Genomic DNA, 16,562 nt, shown 5'->3' with positions numbered 1-16,562 from the left:
GACTGCTGCAGGAGGATCTACACGCTGCTGCAGGAGGATCTACACGCTGCTGCAGGAGGTTCTATAGACTGCTAACGGAGGTTCTACAGACTGCTTCAGGAGGTTCTACAGACTTCTAACGGAGGTTCTACAGACTGCTGCAGGAGGATCTACTGGCTGCTGCAGGAGGTTCTATAGACTGCTAATGGAGGTTCTACAGACTGCTGCAGGAGGTTCTACAGGCTGCTGAGGGAGGTTCTACAGACTGCTAATGGAGGTTCTACAGACTGTTAAAGGAGGTTCTACAGACTGCTAATGGAGGTTCTACAGACTGCTAAAGGAGGTTCTACAGACTGCTAATGGAGGTTCTACAGACTGCTAAAGGAGGTTCTACAGACTGCTAACGGAGGTTCTACAGACTGCTAAAGGAGGTTCTACAGACTGCTAATGGAGGTTCTACAGACTGCTGCAGGAGGATCTACAGGCTGCTGCAGGAGGTTCTAAGGACTGCTGCAGGAGGTTCTACACGCTGCTGAGGGAGGTTCTAAGGACTGCTGCAGGAGGTTCTACACGCTGCTGAGGGAGGTTCTAAGGACTGCTGCAGGAGGTTCTACAGGGTGCTGTGGGAGGTTCTAAGGACTGCTGCAGGAGGTTCTACAGGGTGCTGAGGGAGGTTCTACAGACTGCTAATGGAGGTTCTACAGACTGCTAAAGGAGGTTGTACAGTGGTCTCTCTTATTATGAATCAAGAAGTTTCTGTGGACTCAATAAACCTTCATCATGTTTTAAAGTTGAGATAAAATAGTTCCTGCTGCTCTGCAACCTTTCAGCATCTGTCAATGTTTTTGTGTCCTCTGACCTTCTGTCTGAGGCCAGTCAGAGTCCTGACCTAGTGCATGCTGATAAGCAGATGATTTAAGGTCATATGTTATTCTGTTCTTCAGTCCTCCTCCTCTGCATTCAGTGGACTTTTTGGAAAGATTCAGGACGTTGTGATCAGGATCGCTCTGTATCTGAGGTCAGAGCCAGCCCCCGTGCTATCCATCACATGCAGGTCAGAGTGTGGAGTTCTGAGGTTTTATTGTTTCAGCACATAAAGTTCCACAGATTAAACCTTGCAGTTAAGGTCTTCATTGAGAACAAAGTTTCTAACACATGGAAGAATCTGTTTTTTCCATTTAAAGATAATTTTCTGTCACTTCTTTTCCTGTTTTTCCTCTGCTCAACTTCACGGTCATTACATCCCCCTTTACTTTTACTGCTTTAAACTGAGAGGACCAGTGACACCAGTCCATGGGGAGAAAAAAAAACTCAGTCCGATGCAAACTGACATGTCAAGGGACTCCAACCGAGCAACTGGTAAAAACATGGATCAGTGATGCTTGGATGTTTTTCTACGTACAGGGGTTGGACAATGAAACTGAAACACCTGGTTTTAGACCACAATAATTTATTAGTATGGTGTAGGGCCTCCTTTTGCGGCCAATACAGCGTCAATTTGTCTTGGGAATGACATATACAAGTCCTGCACAGTGGTCAGAGGGATTTTAAGACATTCTTCTTGCAGGATAGTGGCCAGGTCACTACGTGATACTGGTGGAGGAAAACGTTTCCTGACTCGTTCCTCCAAAACACCCCAAAGTGGCTCAATAATATTTAGATCTGGTGACTGTGCAGGCCATGGGAGATGTTCAACTTCACTTTCATGTTCATCAAACCAATCTTTCACCAGTCTTGCTGTGTATATTGTAACTTTAACCAAAAGGTTCAAGAGTGGCAAACACACACACATTTGTACATCCTGCTCCTTGTCCTTCTTTATTAAAGAGTTTTTAACACATTGTGGTTGTTGTTTGGATTGAAAAATATACGATGTGAGCGATGGAAACTATTGATGTATTGTGGGCATCCAACAATAAATGTTTTAAAATGAAAAATCAGCAACCACACATGCATGCAGATCAAGTAAAACCTGGAAGTGTTTTTTGTTGTTTTTGAAACACAGAAAATAAAGATAAACTTTGACGTCTACACAGACTTTTCCAGGTGAGCCAATAAATTCATGGCAGGTTTTTATTGTTTGGGAGTTTGAATGGTTCTAACTTAAATGTTGACTGAGTTTCTCTAGGAAAACATAGGACAGACCCAAGCTCTTCATTAACTGGCTGCTGTCAGGAGGTCTCTCACCTTACACCTTCAACTTTGCTCAGGAAATGATCCGCCATTGATAAATGAGCTGGACATGAATGTCTCTGACAGTCCAAACAGTCGACCTGCCACAGAAATTGAGATAAATGTCTGAGCTTTCCAAAAATAACAAGACTGTCTGAGGCTGACCTCCCCTCTGAGAGACGCGATAACAATAAAATGCTGCTGGTTCATTGGGTTTTCTCTGGGAAAGCCCGACTCTGGGAGAACTTTGCTCAAATTTGATCGTCCAGCAGGTTTAAAAAGGAACATTTCTGTTCAGCCACATTTGCAATAAACTCAGGAGTGAAGCTCAGCTAAGTCTTGAAAGACAGCAGTGGAGAATGACATAACCAGACTGGGCTGAAACACCATGTCAACTTTAAATAATGTCCACAGGTTGAGAAACAATCTCCAACAAGAAAATGTTCTTCAGTTAATGAAAATCTACCGGTTCAAATGTTTTCTTGGACTTTTCTTCATTTTCAGGCTGAAGACAACATTCATTGAAAGGATGTCTTGGATTGGTGAATTCATGTCACCCCAACATTTGAAACCGACAATATTCCAAACACAACCAGTCTCATTCCTTCTCCTAACTTTTAAAGACATTCCTGCATTAAAGGCGTTGACACCAAGTCATGCAGATTTCCAGGTGTTATTTCATCCTCCTCCTTCAGCAAACATGTCTTAATGTGTCCAACAGCATGGAGTTGTCTCCAATGTCCTGGCAGGCTGGTCCCACAGATGTTTCTCTGCTGGACTTTTCTGCATCAATGCTGCATTACAGAAGAAGAAATGATCCAAGCCCATACCATGATAGAACCTTCTACCATGACAGACCCTGGCTGCAGGGACTAGTTGCTAAAAACAGGCTGGAGGCTCCTTTTCCAACCAACATCTGGAAAACTGATCCATGTTCCCACAGTGTGATGGTCCATCCCAGAAGCCTCTGTGCCCAGAGAAGCTGACTCCTCCTCTGAGGTTAACATCTGGCTTCTTCTCTGCTCAGTGAGGTGTAACTAGTGAATGTAACTCTGTTCTGTGGAGCTGGACGAACGTTCTCCATAACAAATCCCTGTTCCATGTGGTTCTATCAGCTGGTGATGGATGGTGGATCTTGATTGATAATGGATGAACATTTACAAACAAAAACAAGTTCCAGTTTCTTACTGTCTGACAGAATAACAGTGATCAGTGCATTTAATGAAAGGAGCTACACAGTCTAAAAGGAAGAACACAATAAAGACCTTTCTTTATGTTTTATACCAGTAACGTTAGATAATGTTTATTTCTGATCTTCTATCTGCACTGAGTTGATCTCTGTTTGTGTGAGGTCTCAAGTGTTCTACAGTCCAGAATAAAATCATTTCTGGGCTCCCCTAGCAGATCTTTGGCCTCCATAAAGCTCTGCGTTGATCATTTGTAAGCAGCTCCAAAACCGTAGCTGCATCTGAGCAGCAACAACAGGTGTCTGCTGGTAGTAATCCTTCCCTCTGCGCCGAGACAAAGGCTGGATTCTTTGGATTTGGCACTCTGCCCACCACATGGCTGCGGGAGGACGGGGGGCCCAATGCAGAACATCGTGTTCTAGGAATCTGTGTCACGTTCTTCTCGCTGCCGGCGTGCCAGCAGAGACACCTCAGAGCTGAAGAGAGGACTGAGGCGAGAGTAAACACTGAACCAGCCCGGAAATCAAACTGACCAAAATCAGGGACCCAGAGTTCTGGACTAGACTTCTTTCCAACATTCCTTCCTTTCATCTGAAACGCCTAATCCCAACTCTCTCAGCTCTGTTCTGGTTCCTGACAATAGAAACAGAATTATTAAAGATTTTGTCTGTGTGGGCCAAACTCTGACCCACACAGCCACAGACTGGGTCAGTACTCATCAGTGGCAAGCCGTCAGGACCTTCAGAGTTGGCCCAAAGTAATAATAATAAAAAAAAATAAAAAAAATTGACACAAGTTAAAAAAAATTAATTAATAAGAGGAAAGCTTCTCTGTGGTATAATGATGTCTGAGATCTGAAACTCAGGAGAGCTTTTATCAGACATGCAGCCAAGAGGTACCTCTGGAGGAGCTGCTGAGGTCCACAGCCCGGGTGAGAGAATCTGCAGGCCCAGGGTAGCTGGTTCCGAGTTGATGGGAAGGTGGATGGAGCTAAATACAGGAAACTCTTGGAATGGTTCTGCTCAATAAAATCAACTTTATGACCCACATGGTCCTGAAGTAATACAGACTGTTTTAATAGGAAGCTTTTATAAAAGTTTTATTTTGCTTGTAAAATAGAGCAGACACACAACCTGCTGTGAGTCCAACAGGAACGTGGAGCAAAGCTTCAGGCAACGCATAACAACCCAGCAACTCCATTAAGGCTGCATGCATCACCACTTACATGTGGTCTGATGTTAGAAGGTAATACTGAGCTGCAGCCAAGCATGATCAGAACCTGAAGCCTTTGGTTGTAAAGGAGTCACAGTTCTCCAGAGGTATCATCCATGGATTCCTTCCATCTGGTAACCGATGCTAACTAGATGTTACGAGAAAATGGATCGTGTCCTGTCATCTGGTTGTATTCTTTCTCATTGTTAGGAATGTTTTAGAGGGGACCATTTATGTTTTATATCAGCCTCTTCTTCCTCCTGATGGTTTTTCAGTAGTTTATGGTTCTATTGTAAAAATGTAAAAAAACCACAAAAAGTTACTCTCCTTACTGAATGAACTATTTTCATTGGCTGAAACTGCAGCTGTCACTTCACCCCAAGCCCACTTCTAATTGGTTGACCAGCCCCTTGTAAGAGGCTGCCGAACCCAGATCGGAGATGGAATCAGAACCTCAGAAAAAACAAGGTTTTATCTGCCTCAGACAGAGCGAGAGAATTTAACTAAAGTTTTAAGATTCAACTTCTTCTTCAAATCTTGTGGAATATTCCAGTTTTTCATCCACACACAATGGATGTGTCCTTAGCATCACAGTGAAACCCATTTCTGTTTGCCAGTCTTAGTGACATCTGGCAGACAGAACCACTGTTGAAGTAGGAACCCAACCATCTCTGATGTCCACAGAACCACAAGTGGGAACTGCATTGGGGGGTGCAAGTTGGCCTACTTAAAGTTACAGAGCCTGGCTCTGACCACAGTAAGGCACCATGTGGTATAGTGGTGGATCTGGTCTGGAATGCAGACGGACCAATGCAGGTTCTGGATCTTAGCTCGGTGTCCTTGTGTTAGTTTCACCTTCAGGTTTAGCTAACTTTTGGAATCCTGCCTTCATGCTTCTGAGAGACTAATGAGTTTACACCAGTTTAACCTGAAAAGGTACAGCTGAACCAGTGAATGTAGTTTTCAGTTATTTAGAGTCATATTAATAAAAATTATGTAAATGCGTTTGAAAGGAAACTTTAATATTCAATAAATTAGAATCTGGGTTCTGATGAGGCCAGTTTCTCAGATTAAAAGAACCTTTTGAAAATAATATTTAAGCAGATATTAAACATACTTTTCATTAAGCCCACATTTCTATACTGAAAAATATTTTATTGGTCTGATATAATATTTTAATCTTAAATGCTGTGTTTCCATTGGCTGGAAGCAGAAAATCTTCATAGTTAACAGAAACAGTCTGTTTATTTCATTTATATAATATGTTTCACTTTGTGATGGAGTTACTGGAATAAATGAACTTTTCTTTAATATTCTGATTTATTAAATGTGAATGTATATGTTCTGCTGGACCTGATTGACCCAATGAAAATATCGGTCTCTACGGGGACTCAGATGACCCCCATCCACGTCACACCTTCTCCCACTGTGTCACTTAACCTAATCCCCCCAAAGCAACAACAAATGAAATGTCAAGCCTCCCACAGGCGTCAGAATAATCCACCAGCAAATGAGGCCTCCACACGTCTAACAGCTCCAAACAGTAGCTGATAAAGTCTGTAGGTGAGGGCTCTAAAGGAATCAACGCTCACAGCACGCAGTTCTGGTCTGGGCCAGCAGGATAAATTATTTTATTGATTTAAATCTGATGATCTGACCTGAAACCCAGTTCTGGACAGAAAACAATGCAGCAGTACCTGAAGCAGCTCCTCTCAGGAGGCAGAGTTACAGTCTTATTTTATGAGGAAGTACATTGATGCAAAAAACCATTTGGGAATTTTAATTCTTTAGAACATGTTGCGGCCCGGTCCAGATCTTTAGATGGTGGAACAAGCAAAATAATTATATCTTTGGCGCTCGGACCTTGGAGGAAGACATGAATGCTGTGAATGATATGAGCTAAGATGATTATTTGTAAGACTTAGATTTAGAGATGTCTTCCCCCTGATCCGACACTGGTGGTGGATTGGCAGCCAGGGAGCGAAGAAGCCAGGAGTAGATGTGAAGGAAGATGGTGGAGGTGGGGTGGAGGAGGGATGAGCTCGGCTGACAAGCGAAGAGGAACCAAGCTGAAGGTCCTTTAAAAACAAGGCGTCGGAAGGTGATTGGATGACGAATCAGGTGGACAGGATGCTGATTGGAAGGCCGGGAGACACACGGGAAGTCATTGGACGGAGGAGATGGCGAGGGTGAGTCTTTCATTCTGAATTTTCGTTTGAACTCCATTTATGTTCATACTGAGGTCTGCACGTTGCTGCAGTTGTTGACACAGTTGTAAACACAGGAAGGTGCTGGGTTTGAATCCCTCATGCAGCATGTCTGGATGGAGTTTGCATCTTGTCCCTATCCATGTGGAGAATCTCTCCTGGTACTGTGGCTTTTTCTGACAGAACTGGTGTAACTGGGTTACACCAGATGCTGCCACCCCCATGCTGTACAGTTGGGCTGATGTTCTCAGGTTTCTAAGCTTCCAAATGTAACAATTGTCATAATGACCAAACACACCCTGTAACCCAGAATCATGAGTCTAATGGATCTGTGCAATAAATGAGTTTCCCTTGTTGAATAAATTCCAGTTTGAGGCTTAGGCTGAGATAAAGTCCTAGTTGTTCTAACTAAAAGGGAAGAAAAATGGATTTATCAGCAGGAATTTGATGTCATTTTCCATCCATGTTCTGTCTCAGGAATGTGGGTTAGAACACTCTCCTCACTCTTTATATCTTCTAAACAAATCTTGTTGTTTCTGTTTCTGCTCATAACCCGACTCGTGTTTGTTGAATATCTGTTGTGTGTTTCGCTCCACTGTTTGAATGGGAGTTTATCATTGCTGCGCATGCAGATAAACTGACATCACACAGACTTGGCAGCTAAGTGGACAAGTAGCGGAGATGCTGGTGGAGATCTGGTCTGGTCTGAAGTGGGACATATGGAGCTGTGCCAGAGATCAGGACCAGAATTCTTCCTTTTAGGCATAAATGCACGATGACCACATTATTGTTGGCTCTTATTACCATGCAATCCAAAACCAATGAATCGAACAATGTTAACATGACTATGCTGCTTAACAACACACAACAACCAGCGTTGCATCTCAGAGAAAAGCTGGGATAAACTGCAGATGAGTCAGATTAGCTGCCATGGAGATGCACTGACAGACACACTCACCTGATACACAGATGGATGGACTTCTTGCCAGCGGCAGGTTGCCCTGCGGTGGGGCAGGAAGCCAGACTCCTGTTCCCAGTGAGCCACAGCAGTCCTGATTAATTATTTGATTGATTGACTGATTCCACCTACATGTGTGTCCTCTTCACACAAAGCAACCTGCAGCCATCGAGACAACAGGTCACCACAGCACTGTACAAAAATCTGTGCATGTTATTACACCACATATAGCAATCTGGGCCTTTGGTACCATAAAGGGAGCTTGTTTTACTCGGACAATAAACTCCATAAAACTCTCCTCCCATGTCCCCTTGCAAGCAAGCCTGTGTTTTACCTGAGCTTTCACATAATGTAGGCAATGTAAGCGTCTGGGTCAGCATAAAAGGCAATGTGTCCCTGCATGTTGATGTCCAATTTAATTTTACAGGAACAGTTTGCTCATGATCCAGTAAATCCACAGGATGCAAAGCCAGGAGAGCAGTGCCTGTCTGCGCTGTGACCGAAGCAAAACACTCGACTCAGCCATCATCAGACTATCATCTGTCTGACCACAAGGGAGCGATGTTGAGTTATTTCTGTTAAACTATGCTTAACTCTAGAGTTTCTGTGCTGATGTACATTGTTGTAAGATGCCTTAAATAAAACAAGTAAACACACTTTGGGGTTGAATGCTAAAGTTTTCTGATTGGGTGGGCAGTACGTACCCTATCTGCAGGGCACAGAGCATGAATTTACCTCACAGTGAACCAGTTATGTTGAAGATGTTAATCACCGTTTGTCGGTTTTTCGTAAGTTGAAACATACAGTTTAAGTTGACTCAGTTTCAACAAAAATTTGATAAAACTGTTCTTTTACTGATTACTGAAATCTAAAAATGATTGAACCCCTTCAAAACAAGCATCTTTGGTACTAAGTAGAGCAATTTAAGAGCCAGACAGCAGTTTCTGGTTGGGTTCCTGAGGAGCTTCTCTAGCTCATTAATAATCTCATTTTTATGCAGATAAATTCCTTAAATCATTCCAGAGACTTTTTAACAGAGTACAAGACAGGCAACTATGACGGCCATAGTACCTTTCAGGACTTGTTCTGAAACCAAGCCTTAGTGGAACGCTTGGGGTCATTATCTTTCCCAAGCTTCAGTTTCCGGACCCCACCCCACATGCTGCAAGACTCCTCTGCTGGAGGAAGTAACACAGCCCAAAGCATCACTGAGCAGCTACCATGCCTCAAAAAAGGTAGTATAGGGAGTATACTGTGGGCATGGTGTTCTTCTCAGCGTATGCTGACTCTTTCTTCCAGGTCTGTTTCATTGCCCTGCAGAAAGAATTCCAGTGAGGAATTTGAAGCAGACTTTTCTTTTGCTTTTGGGTTTGTAACCTGTGTTGGAGTTTAGGCAAGGAGCCCTGCAGTGTTCATTATGGGCCTTACTGTGGAAACTGCAAATCTTGCTCCAGATCTTTGCAGTTGAGGGAAGGAGGATCTTTGCCACCCGATTGAATGTTTCTAACATACAATGAAAGATTACCTTCAACAGTGCAGGTATAATATTTACGTCTGTGATACACCCCCTAGTGGTGTGGTGCACTTCGGTTTTGTGGAGCAAGTTTGCACCTTTTTTTAACTTGCTGTTGTTTTCATATAAGCAGCATTTTTCTGTTGCACTGGATTTCTGTATTGGTGTGTTTTGGAGTTTGCCTCAGTCATGTGTTTGCAGCGAGTTTGCCCCCGTTGGCCACTGTAGTTTTGACTGAAAGGTAATAGAAGTCAAACGATCCTGATAAACTGCAAGGACCAGAGCTCTGCGTTTTAGGGGATAATGTGACTAACTGTGGGTAAGAAGTTGAGTGAGAGCAGCAGCTCACTTTGCAACCTTCCTATTAATCAGCTTAAAGGCTGCAGCGTCTGGTGTTGACAGTTTCCATCAGATTAAAAAGCTGCAGATATGAGCGGGTGTGTTTCTCCTGATAGAACCCTTGTTTTTTAACCGGTTTAGTCCTGGTACCTTCAAGCTTTGGTATTTCGTTGAGAACTAATCCATATTTCCTCCACTTTTGTGATGTCACGGTTTGTGCAGAAAAAAACATTTTTTACGGTGCCCAAGTTGAACCAAAGTTTGCACCCTATAACCTTTTTTTGCACCTCCCCCCACAGACTAAGAACAACCTGCAGACTCACAGCAACAGTTTGCAGTGTGATCAGTTGCAGAAGGAGGAAAGCAGCACGTTGACCTAAACAGCACAGAGCCTCGTGTTTCCAGTCGGCCTGAAGTAACGTGGTTCTGACACACTAGCCTGGGCTCTGTTTTCCACTCTGGGTTTATCCGTTCTTAACGGGAACTTTAGGTCCACTTGTCTTTTAGAAAATTCCTACTCAATCCTGCTAAAGCTGTCAGCTATCTTTAAACTACAACTGCGTAACCACAGTTTCAAGCTACTACAGCAAATCTGCTTAACAGATCACCTTCTCCCTGCAGCAGGAACATTACGTTTGGAACAGTGACCACGAGGAGTGCTTTACACCTCGGTCCAAAACAACAACAACAAAAACAAGATGCCAGGAACCAGTCTGGTTTTTATGTAATGCCAGGTTGTTCAAACAAGCAATCACTGCTCGGGTACGCTTATTTCACAGATTAACCTAAACTAATTCCTGAAAGGGAACACAGAAACCACAGAAAAACAAGGACCTTCAGTATTTGCCTAGAAGGACCTTTTCCTGCAAAATTGATGCTGTGATGTGTTTAAAGCACCTAAGGATGATGAGGTCTAAACAGATTCCCACCAACTCTGGAAGACAGGCTAAAGGCTCTGGAGTGACAAAAAGAAGAAGAACTGAGCAGATAATAAATGAAGAACATTAACTCAAATGTTTAGATTGAAACAAAAGTCAAAGAGCAGCAACAAACAAATGCAACCGAAAGAACAAATGCTGCAACTAGGTATATGTTCTCAATGTTCCATTTTACCTCTGGCTCCTTTCAGTGGTCACTACAGGAGCTACTCCCATTATTTAATCACATGTATGTTGCCTATATGTGGCATAGTACATACAGGCAACCTATAGACACATCAAGGATATCTGGAGACATTATCCTGATTGTGTGACGGACTTTAATAAACCCAGACTGGCTCCAAAGTAGGCGGGCCACATTAGTTACCTGTGCTTGTATGACTTTCAGCCATTTGGATTATTTCTATAGGAGCATGGGTGGTGAGTGTGAATCTGTCAAAAGAAATGTAAAGCTGCTGGAATAGTGAGAAGACGGTAGCACAAAACCTCTGATGGTTACCAGATACCCAACTGCAGGTCAGCTGCACCCTGGGTGGGACAAGTCTGGGAAAAGTAAGCCCACTGAGTACAATGAGTCCTCTCCATAGCTCAGATGATGTTTTTTCTTTTTCTGATCAAATCCTGTATCTGTGACTGACCTGCAGACTCAGACTCCACACCTGATATTGAGACTCTGTCTCATCAGCTTACTGCTCAAGAAAAAAAAACCTAACAACGACCGAAACCATGATGCTGACTGACTGATTCCTCTGTCTTTCACTTCCTGGGTAATATAACAGCAGCTGGGTCAAACATCACTAATCCTCTGTAATAAATCAACGCCAGGAACCCGGAGGACCGAGTCCTCGAGTTTATCTTAAAATTCCATTTTGCCCGATATTTAGTTGAGAAAAACACATAAGAAAGAAAAATAAAGCTAAAAGCTGAATATTATTTGTCAACAAAAAGTGATTCTAAGGGATGTTTGAAGAAATAACCAGTGGAATAAGACTTTTAGGTGAGCAAAAGTCATAAATGAATGATTGAGAAACTGAGAAGATTTCTGACAAGCTCAATGATTTATTTATTGTTCATATTTCAATATGAATCACATTTAATTCAACAGCTGATAATCTCCAGTATTTCCAGTGCCACTCATTTATTTGGTCAACTTGTTCAGCGGGGGTTTTCCCAGCAGGTAGAAACAAGTGCGAGTTCTGTTCGCCACATGCATGTCCTTGTTCAGGTTTCCAGGTGTATGCTGATGACACTGCTTTATGTGCAGCTGATAAGGACACTGCATCCAACACAGTGGCCTTGATGTCTGGAATCTGTTGCATCAGGGTTTAATAAGTCATGTCTCACCATAAAACTAGATGAAAGTACCAGCTTGTTCTTCCTCTAGTACCAACCAGAAATGATGGAAATCTACAGATCAATGGGCAAATTAGAACCAGAAACAGATCTTGGATTTTCATTCTAAATTTGACTATCATCTCAAGATGGTACGCAGAGTATCAGTAAAATCAGTCCATTAAGGTCTCAAACAGGGAGCCCTTTAGATCATCACTGTCATGTTCTAAACGAACTGAAGATGATGAATTTTGAAACGCTTACATGTTGAGGCTCTCCAGTGCTTGGTGACCATTTGGTTCCTCTTAGAACTACTGGTTCAGTACCTGGTAGAGCATCCAGTGGGAACTCTAAGGTGGCTTCATGTAGAGCTTGTCTGGTACAAACAGCCTCCTCTGTGTGAAGGCTCACCATGGGGACCTCCTTACCTGCAGAAGAACTAAAATTGTTTTAGATTGAGACTGAAGCCGTTTCTAAAGGAGGACCAGATTTTTATATTTTCAACATTGTTTTATATTCTTTGTTTTTCTGTAATCATAACTAAGAACAGAGAGTAAATGAGACTAGAAGTGTTGTGTTTTTTGGTATTTTTTGATGAAGAGCACCCACACCTACTAAACTAAACCAACAGTTAATCAATAAATATTTAAACCAACAACAGATAAAGTCAAGCTTGTCTCATTTAACTGTCTAGATTGTGTCACCATCATGCTGACCTTCCTGGTGGTGTCAGGAAGTGGGCAGCTCTTCCTGAAGCTAGGTGAGCAGATTACCTCCTCAGACAGAACGTGACCTTTCTATCCACAGCAGACAACAACACACAGCGGCCCAGCAGCAGGGACTTTAAGAACAGTCCAAAAACAGGAGCACCTTTAACACTTACCCTAATGAGCCCTCACTAAACTCCTCTAAAGTCATTACCTCTAAATGAGCTGATTCTGTGACAACACAACATGAGGCGGAGATTAAACTGATCTTCCTTTAAGTTGCAGAAAAGGAGAGGGGCTTCATCATCCAGAGGGTGCTGGTTCCACTGGCTGGGACATCTGGTCAGTATGCTTCCTGGATGTCTCTATTTGGCTGTTTCCTAGGTAGTTTCACTAGATGGTTACAGCTTATTTCTGTCTTTTAGGTGAATTAACTGCAGAATAGAAAGATATCATTGACGAAAGCAGATATTGTAACTGCTATAATAATAGCCATGAATATGTTTTTAATTACAAATAAAACAGCGATGTGAAACAGAACAAAGCTGTAATTTTTTAATTTTAGGTTCATTTAAAGTCTGAGAACTACATCCAGAATCCACTCATGCAGCTCAGCACCAGTTAAAGAGTGAAGTGAACAAAAACAAACCCACTAAGATTACCTAAGACTTCACTGTATCTGGATTTGGTTTGTCATGTTTAAATTACAGGTTAACACACAATCTCTAAGGAAGGTTGAGTAGGAGACTAAATAGTGGTACTTCTAGACATTCACCCTGACCAGAGAAAGTTAAAAATGATTCACCAGTGGGCCGTCTAAATGTCAAACCGTCTAGCAACTTTGGGCAGGGTTAACTTTGCAGCAATCCCTCATTTTTCCCACCAGACTGTCATGATTCTTAGCTGTTTGAGTTTAGGATTTCTGTTTCTCCTACTCTCCTGATTACTCAGACCTGCTCTCCAGACCTTCTCTCCTCACTCAAACCCGTGTACAGCTGCCTGGTTTTCTGCAGTTTCTTCCATTCAGAACTCTGCTCCATATGTTGTTTCTTTGTCCTGCTCTCAGTGTTCTCCTCGTGCCCGCTTTAGTTTACTTTCATTATTCTTCATTAAAACTCATCATGCGGCTTCAGAGCTCTTGTCTGTGGTTTGGTCCAGCTACAACCTCCACATTCCTGACACACACCTGTTAGAAAACACTTTTGGACTGGGCAAAGTTTCCAGAGATCAGACTAATAGACAAGAGACGCTATTCTGCAGAGATGTATCTGTCCATAGGAACCATTAGGAACACTGAAGGTGCTTAGTCCATTTTCCTCCCTCTAGATTAAATCCTCTGCTTCTTTTATTTACATTTGGTTCTCCTGCTCCGGACACATCGGACCAATTAACATACCCAATGTTTTCACCTGGTTTGTAGTGACAGGTTCTGGTTTGCTTGGAGTTTTCTCTGTTTGAAATGTCAAACCCATCAACTGATTTGGGCCGGAGTAAATAAACTGGAGGTGAAAAAACGTCTTATGTCTGCACATTGCTGAACTTCATGGAAGACTGGCCTGGATAAATTATTGTTAAGACAGAACAGGTAAAAGGGAATTTGCCAAAAGGCAAATATAATGTAGAAGAAGATACTACAGTGAAATGGAACTATATGACCTAACTGCTCTTACCAAGCTGAGATCACAATCCCCACAGTGATGCACGGTAGTGGCAGCATCATACTGTAGGGATATTTTCTATACAGTTGAAGTCTTCCAGAGATGTGAAACTAGATCAGGAGTTCACCTTCTAGCAAAACAATGACTCTAAACTCAATGATGACGCAAGGATCCAGTTATAAGAAACATTTCAGTGACTGGATGGCCCAAATGGGTTGAGCAGTACCTGTAGAAATTCCTCGAACTGCTGGAAAATGCATCTGTACTGGGTGGTGGGGCTTGAAGAGTTTAAAACATGTTTCTTGTCTTATTTCTGAAGTTTAAAGCTATTTTGTACGGTGGTAGCTATTTTCAGTTGAGTTGTAGTTCAAAGCTCGTTGCGTTGAGACTTCAATAAATTCCTTTTAAAACTAATAAAACCGAAACAGTGAAATGTTTCCGGGTCATGCGATCATCTGAGATCATGTGACCATCCAGGGTGAGCGTGTTTCCTGATGCCAGTCAGCAGCCCAACCTGCTCTGTCAGATTCACTATCAAAATGAGCTCACACGTGAAATAATGAGGCTTAAGACACAGTATGTTGTTTACTGCTGCAGCAATAATGGTTAAATGAGGCGCACATGCCTGGCCATTGTTCCGCTTCCTGTTTACCACAGACATGCAATGTTTTGACAGAGTTTCAAACAGATTGCGTCCATGCTGGAGGTCTTCATGTCACGCCATCCTCTAATGAGAGGATAACCCCAGGAGAATCACCTCCATCCCCACAAAGGGAGCATTCTCCAGGACGTTGACTTTCCACGGTGACCGTTTGTTGACCGTTCGGAGCAACCAGCGTTCGCATGTTGAGCTGAATTATCTCAGAGTCCTGTTGAATAAAACAGGTCAGAATGTCCGGCTTCTCTTCACAAGAGATGGACCCGTTTGTTCTGAGCTGCTGGTCCGTTTCGGGATTCCCTGTTGATCATACAGATTCTCCAGTAGCTTCTGATTATCTTTTCATAATGAAAATAAATACATGAGGATTTTAGGAAGTCAGACAAGAAAACTTTTAATCAACAAAACTAAAGAACTGACTTTTCTGAGTATCAAAATCAATGAAAAAACACATTTCTACTTAAGAATTTAAGAAGATTGCATGTAGTGATGTTTCAAAGCTAACCAAAAAATCATGATCCAGATGTTCTCTCTTGATCCAAACTGATTTTTAGGCTCCAAAACCCTGGAAAGGGTTGTTTTTTAACCAACTTCAGACCTTTCCCTGAAACCTCTTGATGGTGTCTGTGAAGTTGCAGTCTGGCCTTAAAGTCCACCAAAGCCCAGAGACAGCACTTTGATGATCTTCTGTTGACTCAGGGTTCCTCTGCTGTTTTAGCTTCTTTAGATCTCATTGCAGCTTTCAACACAGTCAATCACAGCATTCTTGTCAGGACTTAAACATATTGTTGCTCCTGGAAGGTGCCACTGCGTCCTGGTTTAGGACTTATTTGTCAGAGAGGTCTTTCTGGCATGGAGAAATCTTCAGCTTGTTATGAGTTGGGGTTTTTTGGTTTTTGGTTGTGGGTTTTTCCTCATATGTTTCTCACATTTAAGGTTTTGAATCATGCTTCTGTTTATTATTTTCCTGGTCATGCTTTAGTTTTTGTCTTCTAGTTCATGTTTTGTCAAGTTAGGTTTTTGGATCTGGTTATGCTTTAGTTTCATGTTTTTCTGGTTATGTTTCTAGTAGTTTGTATCCTTGAATTTCTGTTTTGCTCCAGTCACGTTGTGTTCTGTCTGTCAATTAACTTTATTCAGTTGTCCTGCACTAAGCAAATGAGTCTCCTCGTTTCACCTTGTTCTTGCTACATATATACACCTCCGTTCTGTCCTCGCGGAAACATTTCGGATCATGTCATTCTGTTGTTCAGCCAGTTCATGCTGTTCATGCCAAGCCTGTATTTGCCACCACCTTACCTTCCGAAGTAAGTTTAATTTATTAAACCATTTCACTTAACATCATGCTGCCTGCTCGTCTGCATTCCAGGGTCCTCCGTTACACCGCACCTGACACAGCTCCTATTTGTTGTGGTGTACCCCATGGGTCCATCCTGGGTCCTATTCTGATTTTGGGATTGATGTTCAGGAAGTACGATGGTTGAGACAGAAACTTCTTGGATTCTTTGGAAATCATACCCCCTTGGAGGGATGAGATGATACCCTTGGTTCTTTTCTCATGGTTCTCCTTGGTTGGAAATCTTTCTTTTAAATAAAAGAAGAAGCTGAGCTCTGTTTTTAGAACCTTTTTTTATCAGTAAGATCAAATTGATAAAGTTAAATCTCATTTTCCAACAAAAAGAAAAAACTTTTTTCATGCCTT

The sequence above is a fragment of the Girardinichthys multiradiatus genome, chromosome 4 (assembly GCF_021462225.1).
Source record: "Girardinichthys multiradiatus isolate DD_20200921_A chromosome 4, DD_fGirMul_XY1, whole genome shotgun sequence".
Lineage (NCBI taxonomy): Eukaryota > Metazoa > Chordata > Actinopteri > Cyprinodontiformes > Goodeidae > Girardinichthys > Girardinichthys multiradiatus.
Note: the sequence above shows the minus strand (reverse complement) of the source record.